Source organism: Bos grunniens, chromosome 21 (assembly GCF_055505025.1).
Source record: "Bos grunniens cultivar Pamir isolate PY7600 chromosome 21, Bosgru_T2T1.0, whole genome shotgun sequence".
Taxonomy (NCBI): Eukaryota; Metazoa; Chordata; class Mammalia; order Artiodactyla; family Bovidae; genus Bos; species Bos grunniens.
The window spans coordinates 47345959-47365711 of NC_141185.1; the positions used below are offsets into that span (position 1 = coordinate 47345959).

At 43.7% G+C, this 19753-nt stretch overlaps 1 protein-coding gene across 3 annotated transcripts in view; it reads left to right on the forward strand.

Moving 5' to 3' along the window:
• Positions 1 to 18: 18 nt before the first annotated feature.
• The window catches only part of FSD2 (fibronectin type III and SPRY domain containing 2), a 44880-nt gene continuing 25145 nt past the window's right edge, over positions 19 to 19753 (forward strand). Inside the window, exons 1-2 of one of the 3 annotated variants that reach the window (XM_086364339.1) lie at positions 19 to 367; positions 6889 to 7088. The gene's annotated coding sequence lies outside the window, so the exon portion shown is untranslated. Of the gene's footprint in view, positions 368 to 6888; positions 7089 to 8288; positions 8396 to 19753 lie in introns of those variants that run through there. The other 2 variants (XM_086364340.1, XM_086364338.1) reach the window with 2 other exon arrangements.

Genomic DNA, 19753 nt, shown 5'->3' on the forward strand with positions numbered 1-19753 from the left:
CCCCAACCACCGCCACCCTCGGCACTTTTGATTGGCTGTCTGCTGCCTGGGAGGTTCCAACAACGCTTCCGCGATTGGTTGGATGATAGATGGGAGGGTTTGCGACAACCAATGAAATGGTCAGGAGGTCGCCGCTCGGAGTCAATCAATGTCGCAACCTCGTCCGGATTCTGGGATTACCACTCTTGCCTCACCTTTTCCACCTGTGTACACACTGACATTGAAAAAATATTTGTTAAACGAACTAGTTGTTGTCTTAGCCTCCTACACTAAACTGTGAGCCTCTTGAGAACGGAAAACCGTTGACTTGGTCTTCTATCATCGGGGCCCTAGTGAATACATCGTTCCTGAGCTCAAGAATGGTGAGGTAAAACATTAAACTTAATAGTTACTTGTTGAGGGCGTAAGTGCCAGGCACTAGGTAGAAGCCACAAGTTTGTTGGTATCAATTCAGCAAGCTTTTATGCAATGTATAATGTTTGGGGAGGCTGGGCACGAAGGGGGCATGCCCCCCCAAAAAAGAAAAAAGATACCTCCATCTTCAAATCCTTCCAGCTCCCAACCAACATGTTTAAATACAATCCATGTTCTAACTTGTCATTTTAGAGATAAGGAAACTGAGATCCAGAAAAGAAACTTTTCTTAAGATACCCAGACAAGCAATTCAGATGCTTCAGACCACCTGGCTATTGAAGACCTGTTTAAGGAGATGGGGTGATGTACTTTCAGATGGGGATGGAGTGTGGGTTGGAGCTGAACCTGTTCATACAACAAGGAATAAGGCAGCACTGGTCTCTATCTAGGAAATGTACAGTGTAGATGGAAATACAGTACGTGTCAGCTCCCATCCTGCGAGAGCTGCTAGAGTGGTATTGGGGTTGGAGGACAGAGGGGAAGGAACAAAAAGCTCAGGGAGCAGGGAAGAAGCCCTTCATCTAAACAAGGTTTGCAAAAGTTTGATTCAGGAACCAGTGAAGGGATTGTTGAAGTTTTTGAGCTAGGAAAGCCTGGAATCAGATTTCCAACAATGATCCTTCCCCCTGGCAAAGAAAAACAGGGCCAGGCTGAAACTATGGTTAGGGCATCTCCCAGGCTGAAGACAATCCCAAGGCAGATGATCTAGCCCCAAGGTAACCAGGAGACTCTAGGAAAGTAGCTTGAAGATAAAATTGCCTCTATCTGAAAGTCCCTCCCTTTAATACCAAAGAACGGTGGGGCTCTGGGTCTTGGATTCCTAACAGCTGCTCTGGTTGTCATTTGGAGAGACAACCTTTTAGCTGAAGTGATTTATTTTCCCTCAAACTATTTTTTAATGTATCACGTTAGCTAATATGATTTACTTACAATTCAGGTCTGTTTCTTCTAAGGGATTCTTAACCTCAGTAGCAGATATAATGGTCATCTGAGTTAAATTCACCCATTCAAGTCCATTTTAGTTCACTGATTCCTAAAATGTCGATGTTCACTCTTGCCGTCTCCTTTTTGACCACTTCCAATTTGCCTTGATTCATGGACCTAATATTCCAGGTTCATATGCAATATTGCTCTTTACAACATCGGACTTTACTTTCATCACCAGTCACACCCACAGCTAGGTATTGTTTTTCCTTTGGCTCCATCTCTTCATTCTTTCTGGAGTTATTTCTCCATTGATTTCCAGTAGCATATTAGACACCTACCGACCTGGGGAGTTCATCTTTCAGTGTCCTATCTTTTTGCCTTTTCATACTGTTCTTTGGGTTCTCATGGCAAGAATACTGAAGTGGTTTGCCATTCCCTTCTCCAGTGGACCACATTTTGTCAGAACTCTCCACCAAAAGTCCCTTAGAAGAAATGAAGTAGCCATCATAGTCAACAAAAGAGTCCAAAATGCAGTACTTGGATGCAATCTCAAAAATGATGGAATGATTTCTGTTCATTTCCAAGGCAAACCATTCAATATCACAGTAATCCAAGTCTATGCCCTGACCAGCAATACTGAAGAAGCTGAAGTTGAACGGTTCTATGAAGACCTACAAGACCTTCTATAATTAACACCCAAAAAAGATGTCATTTTCATTATAGGGGACTGGAATGCAAAAGTAAAAAGTCAAGAGATACCTGGAGTAACAGGCAATTTGGCCTTGGAGTACAAAACGAAGCCGATCAAAGATTTACAGAATTTTGCAAAGAGAAAGCACTGGTCATAGCAAACACCCTCTTCCAACAACACAAGAGAAGACTCTACACATGGACATCACCAGATGGTCAATATCTAAATCCAATTGATTATTTTCTTTGCAGCCAAAGGTGGAGAAGCTCTATATAGTCAGCAAAAACAAGACCAGGAGCAGACTGTGACTCTAATCATGAACTTCTTATTGCCAAATTCAGACTTAAAATGAATAAAGTAGGGAAAACCACTAGACCATCCAGGTATGACCTAAATCAAATCCCTTACAATTATACAGTGAAAGTGACAAATAGATTCGAGGGATTAAATCTGATAGTGCCTGAAGAACTATGGGCGGAGGTTTGTGACATTGTGCCAGAGGCAATGATCAAGACCATCCCCAAGAAAAAGAAATGCAAAAAGGCAAAATGGTTGTCTGAGGAGGCCTTCCAAATAGCTGGGAAAAGAAGAGAAGCTTAACGGCAAAGGAGAAAAGGAAAGATACACCCATCTGAATGCAGAGTTCCAAAGAATAGCAAGGAGAGAGAAGAAAGCCTTCCTCAGTGATCAATGTAAAGAAATAGAGGAAAACAATAGAATGGGAAAGACTAGAGATCTCTTCAAGAAAATTAGAGGTACCAAGGGAATATGTCATGCAAAGATAGGCACAATAAAGGACAGAAATGCTATGGACCTAACAGAAGCAGAAGATATTAAGAAGAGGTGGCAAGAATACACAGAAGAACTATACAAAAAAGATCTTCATGACCCAGATAACCACGATGGTGTGATCACTCACCTAGAGCCAGACATCCTGGAATGTGAAGTCAAGTGGGCCTTAGAAAGCATCACTACGAACAAAGCTAGTGGAGGTGATGGAATTCCAGTTGAGCTATTTCAAATCCTGAAAGATGATGCTGTGAAAATGCTGCACTCAATATGCCAGCAAATCTGGAAAACTCAGCAGTGGCCACAGGACTGGAAAAGATCAGTTTTCATTCCAATCCCGAAGAAAGGCAATGCCAAAGAATGTTCAAGCTACTGCACAATTGCACTTATCTCACACGCTAGTAAAGTAATGCTCAAAATTCTCCAAGCCAGGCTTCAACAGTACGTGAATTGTGAAATTCCAGATGTTCAAGCTGAATTTAGAAAAGGCAGAGAAACCAGAGATCAAATTGCCAGCATCCATTGGATCATAGAAAAGGCAAGAGAGTTCCACAAAAACATCTCAGTCAGTTCAGTCGCTCAGTTGTGTCCAACTCTTTGCAACCACATGGACTGCAGCACGCCAGGCCTACCTGTCCATCACCAACTCCCGAGTTTACTCAAACTCATGTCCATTGAGTCGGTGATGCCATCCAAACATCTCATCCTCTATCTTCCTCTTCTCCTCTTGCTTTCAATCTTTCCCAGCATCAGGGTCTTTTCCAGTGAGTCAGTTCTTTACATCAGGTGGCCAAAGAAGTACGTCAAAGCTGTGTGTTGTCACCCTGCTTATTTAACTTATATGCAGAGTACATCATGTGAGATGCTGGGCTGGATGAAGCACAAGCCAGAATCAAGATTGCCAGGAGAAATATCAATAACCTCAGATATGCAGATGACACCACCCTTATGGCAGAAAGTGAAGAAGAACTAAAGAGCCTCTTGATGAAAGTGAAAGAAGGGAGTAAAAAAGTCGGCTTAAAACTCAGCATTCAGAAAACTAAGGTCATGGCATCTGATCCCATCATTTCATGGCAAATAGATGGGGAAACAATGGAAACAGTGTCAGACTTTATTTTTGGGGGCTCCAAAATCACTCCAGATGGTGATTTCAGCCATGAAATTAAAAGGTGCTTACTCCTTGGGAGAAAAGCTATGATCAACCTAGACAGCATATTTAAAAGCAGAGACATTACTTTGCCAACAAAGGTCTATCTAGTCAAAGCTATGGTTTTTCTAGTAGTCACGTATGGATGTGAGAGTTGGATCATAAAGAAGGCTGAGGGCCAAAGATTGATACTTTTGAACTGTGGTGTTGGAGAAGACTCTTGAGAGTCCCTTGGACAGCAAGGAAATCCAACCAGTCAATCCTAAAGGGAATCAGTCCTAAATATTCTTTGGAAGGACTGATGCTGAAGCTGAAACTCCAATACTTTGGCCCCCTAATGCGAAGAGCTGACTCATTTGAAAAGACCCTGATGCTGGGAAAGATTGAAGGCAGGAGAAGGGGACAACAGAGGATGAGGTGGTTGAATGGTATCACCGATTCAATGGACATGAGTTTGAGTAAGCTCCGGGAGTAGTGATGGACAGGGAAGCATGGTGTGCTGCAGTCTATGGGGTCACAAAGAGTTGGACATGACTGAATGACTGAACTGAACTGAACTAGTCTGTTTTAATATCTTTTTGTATATTCTTTTAAAAAATAATTTAGTTAATTTACTTGTTGGCAGTGCTGAGTCTTAATTGCTGAGTGGACTTTTTCTCTAGTTGCAATGAGCAGGGGCTGCTCTCTAGTTGCGGCACCCTGGTTTTTCACTGTGGTGGCTTCTCTTTTTGCAGAGGACTGGCTCTAGGGCAAGCAGGCTTCAGTAGTTGTATCACATGGGCTCAGTAGTTGTGGCTCCCAGGCTCTGGAGCATACACTCAATAGTTTTGCTGCATGGGTTTAGTGGCTCTGTGGCAAGTGCCATCTTCCCAGATCAGGGACCAAACCTATGTCTCCTGCATTGGCAGGCGAATTCTTGACCACTGAGCCACCAGGGAAGCCCGTGTATATTCTTTATAGAATGTCTTTTAACTGTATTTTTTATATTATTTTATCATTTCTATTAGTCTTTCTAAATTATTTGCTTTTTCAAAATGAAATTAGCAGGCTTTCTACAATTTTTATTTCATGTGAGGGGAATAAATGTATATATTCTTAGAAAAAATACAGATAAGTATACACCAAACCTAATAATTGTTGTTACCAGGATGTATGACTGGTTCGCTGCTGCTGCTAAGTTGCTTCAATCGTGTCTGACTCTGTGCGACCCCATAGACGGCAGCCCATGAGGCTCCCCCGTCCCTGAGATTCTCCAGGCAAGAACACTGGAGTGGGTTGCCATTGCCTTCTCCAGTGCATGAAACTGAAAAGTGAAAGTGAAGCTGCTCAGTCATGTCCGACTCCTATCGATCCCATGGACTGCAGCCTACCAGGCTCCTCCGTCCATGAGATTTTCCAGGCAAGAGTACTAGAGTGAGTTGCCATTGCCTTCTCCTATGACTGGTTTACATTCACTTTATTTTTTGGTTCTTTTGTAGTATTTGTTTTTTTCTAAGTCAAACACTATATACTATTTAAAACAGGAAATAAAGACTTTTTAAAAGTAGCACATGGTAAATATAATTATTATAAAATGGACACATCAGAGATAAAAAGATAAAAGTAATATAACTCAGAAGACGTAAACCTTGCTTTCACTTTGTGTGTGTATATATATTTATTCAGTTCAGTCACTCAGTCATGTCCACCTCTTTGCGAACCCATGGACTGCAGCACACCAGGCTTCCCTGTCCATCACCAAATCCTGGAGCTTGTCATTGAGTCGGTTATGCCATTCAACCATCTCATCCTCTGTCGTCCCCTTCTCCTCCTGCCTTCAATCTTTCCCAGCATCAGGGTCTTTTCCAATAAGTCAGTTCTTTGCGTCAGGTGGTTTTATACTGTAATAATATTTTGCATGCTGCTGCTGCTGCTAAGTCGCTTCAGTCGTGTCCGACTCTGTGCAATCCCATATTCGGCAGCCCATTAGGCTCCTCTGTCCCTGGGATTCTCCAGGCAGGAATACTGGAGTGGGTTGCCATTTCCTTCTCCAATGCATGAAAGTGAAAAGTGAAAGTGAAGTCGCTCAGTTGTGCCCGACTCTTAGCGACCCCATGGACTGCAGCCTACCAGGCTCCTCTGTCCATGGGATTTTCCAGGCAAGAGTACTGGAGTGGGTTGCCATTGCCTTCTCCAAATATTTTGCATACTCTTTTTTAATTTATTTTTTTAATTGAAGGATAACTGCTTTACAGAATTTTGTAGTTTTCTGTCATACATCAATAAGAATCAGCCATAGGTACACCCCTGTCCCTAATATTTTGCATAGTCTTTCTACTTTCTACTCTTTCTACAAATATATTGTGAGCATTTTCCACATTTAAAAAATAGGTATCTACATCATTATTTTAATACTTGCCAATACTGAGTTGACATTATTGTGATTTATTTAAATGATTCTGTTTTGGTAGAAATAGATTAACTTCAATTTTCTGTCAATAGAGATAATGCTGTGGTGAACCTTCTTAGAGTACATGCATCTTTGCATAATTTATTCTTTCAAATCTTTTGCTTTTGATGTTTTATTTGCATCCAATATTTTTGGCATATAGATACTTGGCAGTAACAATGTTTTTTAAAATAAAATTTTGATTAAGGTTTAAAAAAGCAATAGATGTCAAATTCTAAGATCAAATCACCACATGCAGACTTTTAAAGGAAATGGTCCAGAACTCTGCACCAATGGAAAAAAATTAAAAGGGATCAGAGTGAAGAAGAGAGGGTGACTGGGAGGGAGGCTAGTGGAGCAATTTTTCTGGAGAGAGCTGTGGTTGGACTGGCGGGGCAGGGGCGGTATTGGAAATCCTACCCTCTACCCCTAAGCCCTGTGAGGGGTCTTCAAAAACAGGACCCTTCAGAGAGTTTGCTGTATTTCCTGCAGGTGGCCAGAGGAAAGAGGCTGTATTTCCTGGCAGTTCTGGTGGCTGAGCTGGTGGAGTGGCTGCATTGGAAGTGTCTGCATCCCAGAGTTTGCCAGGACCAAGGATGGAGCCTGCATCCCAAGATCCAAATGTGGGCCAGCTGGATCACTGAGCCAGCAAGGAGGCACCTGGATCCTGCCTGAGAGAACCAGCTGCGTGGGTGAGGAGACCTCATTTGAGGAATCTTAGGGGTGGCCCCCCAGAGCCTGGAGGAGGAGTACAAGGGACCCCCTGAAATAGAGGGGTTCTCAGCCTGGCGGTGGGAACTCCAGGGGAGAGCATCATGGGTTCCCAGAGGTGTAGAAAAGCTCAGAGTGATCTGAGTGTCTGCCCCAGAGAAGCAGAAGCTAGCATCCACCCTCGGCGGCATTAGCTCAGATAGGTGCTGCCTTATCACGTTATCGCCTCCTGCCCCTGGTGAACAAACCAGCAGCTTTGGGAGGAGGTACAGGGAGAAAAAGCAGATTTCTAGCTGCAGAGGCCTCAGCTTGGGAACGGAGATTTTGACGCTGGCCAAACTAATTTTGTGTGTTGTGCTAGATGCTAAGTCACCTTAGTCATGTCCTACTCTTTGCAACCCTGTGGACTGTAGCCCACCAGGCTCCTCTGTCCATGGGATTTCCCAGGCAAGAATACTTCAGGGGGTTGCCATTCCTTCCTCCAGGGGATCTTCCCAACCCAGGGACTGATCTCACGACTCTTACATCTCCTCCATCTGCATTGGCAGGCAGGTTCTTTTCCACTAGTGCCGCCTGAAAAGTCCAAACTAACTTTGACTTTTTAATTAACATATTGGACTGTACCTTCCGTTACTGAATGGAGACTATGCCTTCAAATGACCCTAGGACTGTGTTACCTAAGAGGGAGCAGGAAGTCCCCGGTGTGCTGGATTTTTATCCTGAGAGGAGAATACATGAGTAAATGTTCAAGGAATTGTGGGAGAAAAAAATTAAGTTGTGTTTGATTACCTTCGGAGTTGCGCTTGTTGAAAAGACTCTGGGTAAAGCCCCTCAGGCCAGGTGGATACCTGGGGGCTCCCAGAAGTCCTCTTCCTCTTTGTGGCCTGCAGCCAGCCTCCTGCCCTTGCTGTGACAGCCCTCCACCCTCTATACATGACTAGACATCTGAATCCCCTCCATGGAGGCACCAGACTCCAGTCCCCACGGTAATGGAAGTAATTCAGGGGACAGCATGTAACTTCTGCTGGTGACACTTGAGCGGTCAGCAGTGGGCAGGTCTATATTTGGGCTTTCACTCATGGCAGGCCTGTTGCTATTTGCAGCCGGAGCCAGCTCATGTTACCATCACCTTCACCACTTGTAGAACTGTGGCTAAAACGGGCAGGGGCAGCTTGCTGGGCACGCAGAGGTCACCAGGAGGGAAAGCCTGCTGAACGCGAATGCAGTTTCTAGCAGTTACCACAGCCTCCAAGTTAAAAGAAGACTTTATGGATCCTTAACTTAGCAGGCAAGTTTTTGTGTAGTCATTCTTCTAATGCAAAATGTTTACTAGAAACCCAGTAACTTAGTGCCACAATGTCTTCCTTTAGGTGGGAAGAGATGTCGTCTTAAATCGCAGATGTGTGTACATTGCAGTAAACGATGTGAACATTTCCTGTGCCTTCTTATAGCAAGGATTCAAGAATGTGGCCTCAGTACAGGGCGTGAAAGCCTCAGATGCAGACAGAGAGAAGCTAGTGGTTCTTGCAGGGTGTCCTTAGGGTATTTTTAGTGTAGGGTCCATTTGTCAGAACAGTTTGGAACCTTGAATGTGGATACCATTTGGCTATGGTACCAGGTTGATAAATACCTTTTATTTTAATCTGCATGTTATGCTGCCAAACCATAATTTTAAGCTTCGATTCAAATACTGAAAAACAGCATCATAATCACTTTTTACTTGTTATGCATCCCCCTCCTCCCTTAGAAACTTTTCAGGTGTAGGCTGTGCAGATTTGAACCATCTTGCAAAACTGTACCGCTGGGCACTTCCTGGTGGTCCAATGGTTAAGCCTCTGTGCTCCCAATGTAGGGAAGGGTGCAGGGGACGCAGGTTGAATCCTTGCTTGAGGAACTAAGATCCCACCTGCCACACTGCCAGAATTAAAAACAAAAAACATAAACACTGTACAGCTAACACTTTAAAGCAGGTTTCTTTAGCCTCGACTCAGAAATTGCCAAGAGATACATGGGTGAGCTTCTCAAATTGTAGACAAAATTATATCTGTGCCCTTATCGGCTACTCTTGGGGAAAGAATTCACAGCTTTCAGTGGATTCTCAGGGATATCCATGGCCCATAAAAGGTTAAAAGACTTGTTTTTATCGGGAATTTTTCTAATTAAAGTGCAGGAACACACCTCCTATGTAAGACTTAGGCAAAAGTCTCTTTTTTTAACTACAGATCAATTGCATAGACTGGAAGCTACCCAACTAATGTATTTTTTTAACATTTACTTAATTTATTTATTTATTTGGCTGTGCCAGGTCTTAGTTGTGGCACGTGGGACCTAGTGCCCTAACAAGGGATCTAACCTGGGCCCCTGCATTGGGAGTCCAGAGTCTTAGCCACTGGACCACCACGGAAATCCCTAATGTATTTTTATAAATTATGATTTATTACTGTATTTCTCTGAGCCTTGGTTTTACACTTATCAAATGACAATTTAGTGTTAATATTCCTCTCTCCCCCAGTTCTGAATATTTTGTTAAGAAATGGAAAGAGTCTAGATATTAAGGGGAAAAGTGAATGTAACTCTGGGGTGTGTCACAATGTTTCTCCTTTTGCTGCCAAGCTCCCAAACCAGTTTGTGCTGGTTCATTCAAAGGACGAAAGCTGGTGTGGAAGAACTCCTCCTCCTTCTTTTTTTTTTAAATTGTTGCTGTATTTCCCATATAATACTTTTATTTATTTATTTGGTTCTTTAAAAAAATTTTTTTAATTGGAGGAGAATTGCTTTGTGTATATGTATATATACATATATGTGTATATACATCCCTCTTCTCCTGAGCCTCCCCCCACCCATCCCCATCCCACGCCTCTCGGTCCTCACAGCACCACGCTGAGCTCCTTACGTTACACAGCAGCTTCCCGTGAGTCACCTGTTTCACACACAGTAGTGTATATGTGTCACTGCTAATCTCCAGATTCATCCCATGCTCTTCTTCCCGCCATGTTCACAAGTCCATTCTCTACGTCTTCATCTCTGTTCCTGCCCTGCAAATAGTTTCATCAGTACCATTTTTCTAGATTCCATATATATGTGTTAATATATGGTATTTGTCTTTCTGACCTACTTCACTCTGTATAAGAGACTCTAGGTTCATCCACCTCAGTTCAACTGACTGAAATTCTTTCCCTTTAATGGCTGCATAATTTTCCATTGTATGTGTGTGTGTGTTTCTTTACACATTCATCCATTGATGGACATGTCGTGACTATTGTGAAGAAACCTACAATGAACATGAGTGCAGATATCTCTTCAAGATTATGACTTCATTTCCTTTGGATCCATACATGGAAATGGGATTGCTGGATTGTATGATAGTTTTATTTTTAATTTTTTGAGGAGCCTCCATACTGTTTTTCATAGTGGCTACACTACACTCAGACCAACAGTGGACAAGAATCCCCCGTTTTCCACATCCTTATCCACACTTCAGTTCAGTTCACTCACTCAGTGGTGTCGGACCCATGGACTGCAGCATGCCAGGTTTGCCTGTCCATCACCAACTCCCAAAGCTCAATCAAACGCATGTCCATCAAGTTGGTGATGCCATCCAACCATCTCATCCTCTGTCGTCCCCTTCTCCTCCTGCCTTCAATCTTTCCCAGCATCAGGGTCTTTTCCAATGAGTCAGTCCTTCTCATCAGGTGGCCAAAGTATTAGGGCTTCAGCTTCAGTCCTAACAATGAATATTCAGGACTGATTTCCTTAGGATTGACTGGTTTTATCTCCTTGCAGTCCAAGGGACTCTCAAGAATCTTCTCCAGCACCACAGCTCAAAAGCATCAGTCTTCAGCGCTCAACTTTCTTTATGGTCCAATTCTCACGTCCATACATGACTACTGGAAAAACCAGAGCTTTGACTAGACGGAGCTTTGTTGGCAATGTAATGTCTCTGCTTTTTAATATGCTGTCTAGATTGGTCATAGCTTTTCTTCCAAGAAGCAAGAGCCTTTTAATTTCATGGCTGCAATCACCATCTGCAGTGATTCTGGAGCCCCAAAAAGTAAAGTCTATCACTGTTTCCATTGTTTCCCCATTTATTTGCCATGAAATGATGGGACCAGATGCCATGATCTTAGTTTTCTGAATGTTGAGCTTCAAGCCAACTTTTTCACTCTTCTCTTTCACTTTCATCAAGAGGCTTTTTAGTTCCTCTTCACTTTCTGCCATAAGGGTGGTGTCATCTGCATATCTGAGGTTATTGATATTTCTCCTGGAAATCTTGATTCCAGCTTGTGCTTCATGCAGCCCAGCATTTCACATGATGTACTCTGCATATAAGTTAAATAAGCAGGGTGACAAAACACAGCCTTGACATACTTCTTTCCTGATTTGGAATCAGTCTGTTGTTCCATGTCTGTTTCTAACTGTTGCTTCTTGACCTGCATACAGATTTCTCAGGAGGCAGGTAAGGTGGTCTGGTATTCCCATCTTTTTCAGAATTTTCCACAGTTTGTTGTGATCCACACAGTCAAAGACTTTGGCATAGTCAGTAAAGCAGAAGTAGATGTTTTTCTGAAACTCTTCTTTTTAGATGATCCAGCAGACGTTGGCAATTTGATCTCTGGTTCCTCTGCCTTTTCTAAATTCAGCTTGAACATATGGAAGTTCTCAGTTCACGTGCTGTTGGAGCTTCGTTTGGAGAATTTTTAACTTTACTAGTGTGTGAAATGAGTGCAGTTGTGTGGTAGTTTGAACATTCTTTGGCATTGCCTTTCTTTGGGAATGGAATGAAAACTGACCTTTTCCAGGCCTGTGGCCACTACTGAGTTTTCCAGATTTGCTGGCATATTGAGTGCAGCATTTTCACAGCGTCATATTTTAGGATTTGAAATAGCTCAACTGGAATTCCATCACCTCCGCTAGCTTTGCTCGTAGTGATGCTTCCTAAGGCCCACTTGACTTAATATTCCAGGATGTCTGGCTCTAGATGAGTGATCACACCATCGTGGTTATCTGGGTCATGAAAATCTTTTTTTGTATAATTCTTCTGTGTATTCTTGCCACCTCTTCTTAATATCTCCTGCTTCTGTTAGGTCCATACCATTTCTGTACTTTATTGCGCCATTTTTGCATGAAATGTTCCTTTGGTATCTCTAATGTTCTTGAAGAGATCTCTAGTATTTCCCATCCTATTGTTTTCCTCTATTTCTTTACATTGATCACTGAGGAAGGCTTTCTTCTCTCTCCTTGCTATTCTTTGGAACTCTGCATTCAGATGGGTGTATCTTTCCTTTTCTCCTTTGCCGTTAGCTTCTCTTCTTTTCCCAGCTATTTGGAAGGCCTCCTCAGACAACCATTTTGCCTTTTTGCATTTCTTTTTCTTGGGGATGGTCTTGATCACTGTGTCGCTTATCTCTTGTCTTTTTTATAATAGCCATGCTAAGATGTAAGATTTAAGGTGAAATTCTATTTAAGTCTTCTGCCCAACTTTAAATCAAATTATTGGGGGATTTTTGCTGTTGGATTGTATGAGTTCCTTCTATGTTTTAGAAATTAACTCCTTATCATATAGATAGTTTCCAAATATATTCTCCCATTTCATAGGTTGCCTTTTCATTTTATTGATTGTTTCTTTTCCTGGGCAAAAGCTTTTTAGTTTGATGTAGTCCCACTTGTTTATTTTTGCTTTTGTTGCTTGTGCTTTTGGTGTATATGTGGAAATTTCCCCCTATGTATTCTTCTAGGGCTTCTGTGGTTTTAGTTCTTACATTTAAGTCTTTAATCCATTTTGAGTTTATTTTGATGAGTGGCATAAGATAGGGGTCAGGATTCATTCTTTTACATGTGATTATCCAGTTTCCCCAGCACTACTTATTGAAGAGTCTATCCCTTCACACAATGGAATAATCCTGCTTAGTTACACAGACACACAGGAGAGTGGAGGCAGTACCTAGAGCCCCTTCGGACAGCAGACTCTGATTGCTTTGTTGACCATATAATGAATGTGGGGACCTAGGATGGATTGTAATCCAGGGAGAAGGCAAAGCAGTGCTTCCATAGTTGTACGACCCCGTTGGCCTTGTTGTTTAGTCGCTAAGTCATGTTCAACTGTTTGCGACCCCATAGACGGTAGGCTCCTTTGTCCATGGGATTTCCCAGGCAAGAATACTGTAGTTGGTTCCCATTCCCTTCTCCAGGAGATCCTCCTGACCCAGGGATCGAACTCTTGTCTCCTGCATTGGCAGGTGGATTCTTTACCATTGAGCTACCAGGGAAGCCCCTCACTCTTTGACTTTGGGGACATTTTAAGGGAAACCCTGGCTAAAGTAGTCCCTGGCAATGAACATGCTACCCAGGAAGAATGAGCAATCCTTTGGGTCTGGTGTGTGTGTGTGTGTGTGTGTGTGTGTGTGTATGTCCTTGGCTTTTGTTTCTGTTGGGATACAGACTTATCATGAGATGTGTCCTGCTTCACTTGACGCATCCGTACAACAGGCTGTGTTGATGAGGACATTCCAGGACCATCCAGCCAGTCTAGTAGTAAGCAGGGTTCTTAGCAGCAACCCCAAAGAACATCCAGGCTCTCGCCGTCTTCGTAAGTCCTGGATGCTGGGCTTGGGAACAAAGCACTAGTCCCAGAGCCTCTTGCTTGGTGATGCTGCCCCTGGGAGTGACCTTCATTCATCCCTTCCTCCTCCCAGGAAGTGGCCAGGTGTCCTTGGACCTAGTGGTGGACCCGCACACTGTGGAGCCCGTATCTTTTGCATCAGTCCTGCGTAGTCATTATACTCAGCCTCAGCAGACATGACTGAAGCAATGTTTACCATTCTTTTCCTAAATAAGAGTTTGGCAGCACTAGAGGATGGGACTGAAGCTTTTCTGGCCCCCAAGTGCTATGTGCCCTGTCCTGGAGTTTCAGGAGTGAAATTTCCTGATGGGGATCCAGAGCCTAGAAACCAGTTGCCTGTGTGGTATGGGGCTGGTTAGGATACCAGCATCTTTGTCCCCTAATAGCTGCTGGAAGTTACCTCTCTGTGTGGTACTGATGGAGAAGATGGAGGAACAGCATCCTATGGGCACATCAGAGTGAAGGAGGGAAGAGACAAGACCCATGGGAGCTCAGCAGGACTGCGTCCGTGTGGTCACACCCCCACTGTCCCCACCATGGTCAGAGAGGGACACTTGGTTCTTGTATTTTTGTCTTGCTGTCAGCAAAAGCCAGGGTGACACCATGGAGGGGTGTGTGAGGGGCTTCCCAGCAGGGTCATAACGATGATGACTGGGAGAGAGACATTTGGTGCAATGTCCCAGATAAAGAGGGGCTTCCCAGGTGGCTCAGTGGTAAAGAATCCACCTGCCAATTCAGGAGATGTGGGTTCAGTCCCTGAGTCAGGAAGATCCCCTGGAGGAAGAAATGGCACCCTACTTCCAGTATTGTTGCCTGGAGAATCCCATGGATAGAGGAGCCTGGAGAGCTACACAGTCCATGGGGTCGTGAAGAGTCCAACATGACTAAGCACGCACCCAGACTGTAGCCCGCCAGGCTCCTCTGTCCATGAGATTTCTCAGGCAAGAATACTGGAGTGGGGTGCCATTTCCTTCTCCAAGCGATCTTCCTGACCCAGGGATCGAATCTGCGGATTCCTACACTGGCAGGCACATTCTTTACCACTAGGGCCACCTGGGAAGCCCTGTGATTAAAAATTGTATTGATAAATTAATCCAGAAGGAAAAAAAATATTATTTTATTTTTTATTATTACTTTTTTGGAGCCATGCCATGTGGGATCTTAGTTCCCTGACCAGGGATCAAACCTGCACCCCCTGCAGTGGAAGCACAGAGTCCTAACCACTAATGCCAAGAAAGTCCTGATTGCCATTTAAATATCACATTTTCTGATGGCCTAATTGTGAAATCCAGGGACACTGCCCTGTGCTTCCTTGACTGCTCTGTGTCGTTTGCTCCTACTCACCCTTCCTTCTCCCCTGGCTCAGCTGTGATCACCTCAGGCCACCGCCTGCTGGAATCTTTGCTGACTGCCTCCCTTAGCTGCTCCTCATGTGTTGGCAGTCCCCAGGCTTCCATCTGGTCCTTCTGCTCACTGTCCATGTGCTCCGGGTGATCTTGGCCACACTCACAGCTTCCATGTCCCCTGGTCTGAAAATGACTCAAAACCCTTGTCTCTGGCCTTCAGCTCTCCCCAGGCGCAGGCAGAGCCCAGAGGAGGAGCCGCCTTCCTGAAAAGCCCCCATCGCCTCAGACTTGACACCCTCACGTGTTGTTCAGTCACTAAGTCGTGTCCAACTCTTTGCACCCCATGGACTGCAGCACGCCAGGTTCCCCTGTCCTTCACTATCTCCCCGTGCTTGCTCAAACTCATGTCCATCTAGTTGGTGATGCCATCCAACCATCTCATCCTCTGTCGCCCCCTTCTCCTCCTGCCCTCAGTCTTTCCCACAGGTCTTTTCCAATGAGTTGGCTCTTTGCATCAGGTGGCCAAAGTTGTCACCTCTCATTTTTCTTTTCTTTCTAGTTTTATGTGTGGTGGGACATTGACCCTGTCTCTCAAGCCACACACTTGCAGCCATCTCTGTAGACCACTCTAGGAGACAGCTGGAGGCCCAGTTGGCTCAGCAGCTGTCCAAAGAACCCACATTCTTCAGCCTCTCCGCTCTCTGGCCTTAGTGTCTATGAGGTCCTGAACTGATCCTCGGGGTCCCAGTCCCCGCCCTGGATATTCCTGATATCAGCCTTCAGGTTCATCCTCGTTTCTCAGTCTCTGCCTACAGAGCCCAAGGATCACTTAGCTTTTCTACCCACACCCTTGGGGAAAGACTTGTCCATGCAGCCAAGGCTGCTCAGAGACACTTTGCCAGTTGGCCCAGACCTCCATCCTCATTCCCAAGACAGCCCACCAGGCTTCTCCTGCCACCTGCCCCCACACAGTCTGAGTTCTGTCTTGTGAGCTCACAAGACTAAGGCTAAGGGTGGTAAGGAGGAGAGGAGAGGACTGGCCCCTCCAAAAAAATATAAATAAAATATAAATTAAAAAATTTAAGAATAAAATAATATTTTTTCCTTCTGGATCAAGTTTATCAATACAATTTTTAATCACAGGGCTTCCCAGGTGGCCCTAGTGGTAAAGGGTCTGCCTGCCAGTGCAGGACATGTAAGAGATAGGGTTTGATCCCTGGGGAGAAGGAAATGGCGGCCCAGTGCAGTATTCTTGCCTGGGAAATCCCACGGACAGAGGAGCCTGGCAGGCTACAGTTCATGGGGTCACAAACAGCTGGACACAACTGAGCATCTGAGCACATTCACACAAGCAGTATGACATAATGCATTGTACATTTTGGCAAATAATTATTGAACAAAAGAAAAAAGTAAAAGAGAAATGCATTTCTTAATAAAGTGGGTGGGACTTTCTTTAAAGTTAGTTTGTACATCCATGGATGAAGATGACATATTCTATAATGCAACAGAAATTAGTGCCAGTTGTCTTTCTATTTTTCATTTTGTAGTTGTAAGCACCAAGCGAACCTGTTCACTACAGAAGTAGATGGAAAATGAAGCTGTTTTATTATAGCAAGTCACTCAATTCTCTGAACTCTTCCCAAAGTGTATGCCAAAAATTACATAGTAATATATCATGAAAAGTCATTTTAGACCATGTATAAGATGACATTTGATTAGATCTTCCTTCAATTTTGTTGAAAGCAAAGAATTGGAAACCACTCAACTTACAAAAAATTTCCTTATCCATTCAATAAACGTCACTCACTCTTTCTACACTGATACCAATACTTCAAATTGTCCTTTCATTTAGCCCACTGGGGTTTTTTTTAATTCCAAAGCAATGAAATCTCACAGTGGAATGTAATATTCAGGATGAGTGAGAGTTATAGCTCTACGTTTCTAATAAAAAGATGAAGGGCTATTATGAAAAGATCACCTGCAGGAAGCCTCGACTGCTGGCTCATTGCCAGGCTGAGCAGCTCTGGGAAAGATTAAATATTACGTTGCACATCTGGTACTCTTAAAACTATCCGTGTCCATGTCCCCCTTGGAGAGCCTTAGTGTACAAATGCTGTAGTCTGCAGATCAACAGTTTAACTGCACCCTTTGGTTTTCAGTAGCTTGATTGCATCCAACTCTTAGAAACCCCATGGACTGTAGCCCACCAAGCTGCTCTGTCCATGGGATTCTCCAGGCAAGAATACTGGAGTGGGTTGCAATTTCCTTCTCCGTGGATCTTCCTGACCCAGGGATCAAGCCCACATCTCCTGTGTCTCCTGCTTTGACAGGCAGATTCTGTACTACTGAGCCACCCGGGAAGCACAACTGCAACCCTTTAGAGAAGCCCAATGTGAAAGGAAAAAAAAAAAAATAGAGGAGGGAGAGAAGTTTAACAAGAGGGAAAAAGCTTATTTTAGGCTGGAACAGTATAGTAGTTGTCTATTGCTGCATGTTAATTTTTTGCCAAAATTGAATAGCTTCAAACAGTAAACAAATGTTCATTGTCTTCCATGGTTCCTGAGGGCCAGGAATCTGGAAGCAGCTCAACTACAAGATTCTAGCTGAGGGTCTCTCGTGAGGCCTGGTGACCACTCTCAGTCATTCCTCCCACAGCAGTTCCCAACCTTTTTGGCACCAGGGGTGGTTTCATGGAAGACAATTTTTCCCATGAACTGGGATCGGGGGATGGTTTCAGAATGATTCAAGGGCATAGTATTTATTGTGCACTTTATTTCTTTTGTTATTACATCAGCTCCACCTCAGATCATCAGGCATTAGATCCTGGAGTGCAATGCACTTTATGCCTGTACAGTGCTTCCTACTCTTCTTTGCTCATCTGCCTGCCAACCTGGCTCACTTCTGCCTTTGTACTATGATTTAAAAAAAAAAAAATCGACAGTAACAAGTGTTGACAGGGATGTGGAGAAATCAGAGCCTTCATACAATGCTGGTAGAGATGTAAAATAATACAGCCACTTTGGAAAACCGTCTGGTATTCCTCCAATAATTAAACAGGGAGTTACTATTTTATCCAGAAATCCCACTCCTTGGCATCTACCTACCCAAGGGAGATGAAACATATATGCACACAAAAACTTGTACATATTTTAATAGCATTATTTAGTATGGCCAAAAGGTGGAATCAACCCAAATGAAATGGGAAGTGGTGCGAATCAACAGATGACTAGATAAACAAAATATGATATATCCATACAATAGGATATTATTCAGCTCTAGTAAGAAATGAACTGTTGACATATGCTGCAACCTGGATGAACCTTGAAAACTATGCTAAGAAAGAGGCTCGTCACCAAAGACCACATACCATACAATTCCATCTATATGAAATGTCCAAACAGGAGCATCTGTAGAGATAGAAAATAAATTTGTGGTTGCTTAGGGCTAGTGGAAATGAGGGGATGTGAGTCATGATAGCTAATGAGTGCAGAGTTTCTTAATATTTATTTTATTTATTTTGCTGTGCCAAGTCTTAGTTGTAGCACATGAGATCACTGATCTTCATTGTAGCGTGTAAACCATGCAGCACGTGGGATCTAGTTTCCTGACCAGGGATCAAACCTGAGCCTGCTGCTTTGGGAGCTCAGAGTCTTAACCACTGGGCCACTGGGGATGTCCCCAGAGTCTCTTTTTGAGGTAATGAAAATGGTCTAAAATTATCTGTGGAGATCATTGCTCGTTTTTGTGACTATGCTAAAAATTACTGAACTACAGCCTTTAGGCAGGTGGGTTGTTGTTTAGTCACTAAGTCATGTCCAACTCTTGTGACCCCATGGACTGTGGCCTGCCAGGCTCCTCTGTTCATGTAAACTACGTATCAATTAAAGCAAGGGGCTTCCCTGGTGACTCAGATGGTGAAGAATCTGCCTGCAGTGCAGGAGACTCAGGTTCATTCCCCTGGAGGAAGATCCCCTGGAGAAGGAAAGGGCGACCCACTCCAGTATTTTTTCCTTGAGAATCCCATTGACAGAGGAGCCTGGTGGGCTACAGTCTGTGGGGTCACAAAGAGTTGGACACGACTGAGCAACGAACACTAAAGTATTACCAAAAAGTAATATAATGGCAGTTGTGTGCCAAGAAGCAAGCAGGGACTTTATAGTCCAACAGACTGTGTTAACAAGGCCTTCCAAGAAGCAGGCACCAAATTAGAAGTTAGATACACACTGTTTTATTAGGGGACTATAATCTAGGGGACTAGATAAATATAAATAAAACATAGGGGACTATGTCTTATTAGGGGACTATAATTATAAATTATAATCTCACGCTGTTTTATTGTGTGAGATTATAAAGGGGAGAAAGATAGGAAAGGCTGGGGTCAGATATGGATAGAAGGAAGGAAGGTTGGAGAATCGTACTAGCCCACCACACACTCTAGGAAAGGTCTGGCATGGCTGTCAAGGAGTCCTGCAGCCAAGGTTTGCCACCAGGGTAGTTTTGTGTCAATCAGAAATGGATCTGCCTTAGTGTCCCTGCTACGCTTTGTCATCGGATGGGAGACGCCAACAGGAAGAGTGTCCTCCATGCGAATGTGACAGTGACTTTCAGAGTGTAGCTGAAACCCCTGGTTATGGCCCCTATAAGTGGATGTCTGCAAGGCTCAGTCTCATGACCACTACAC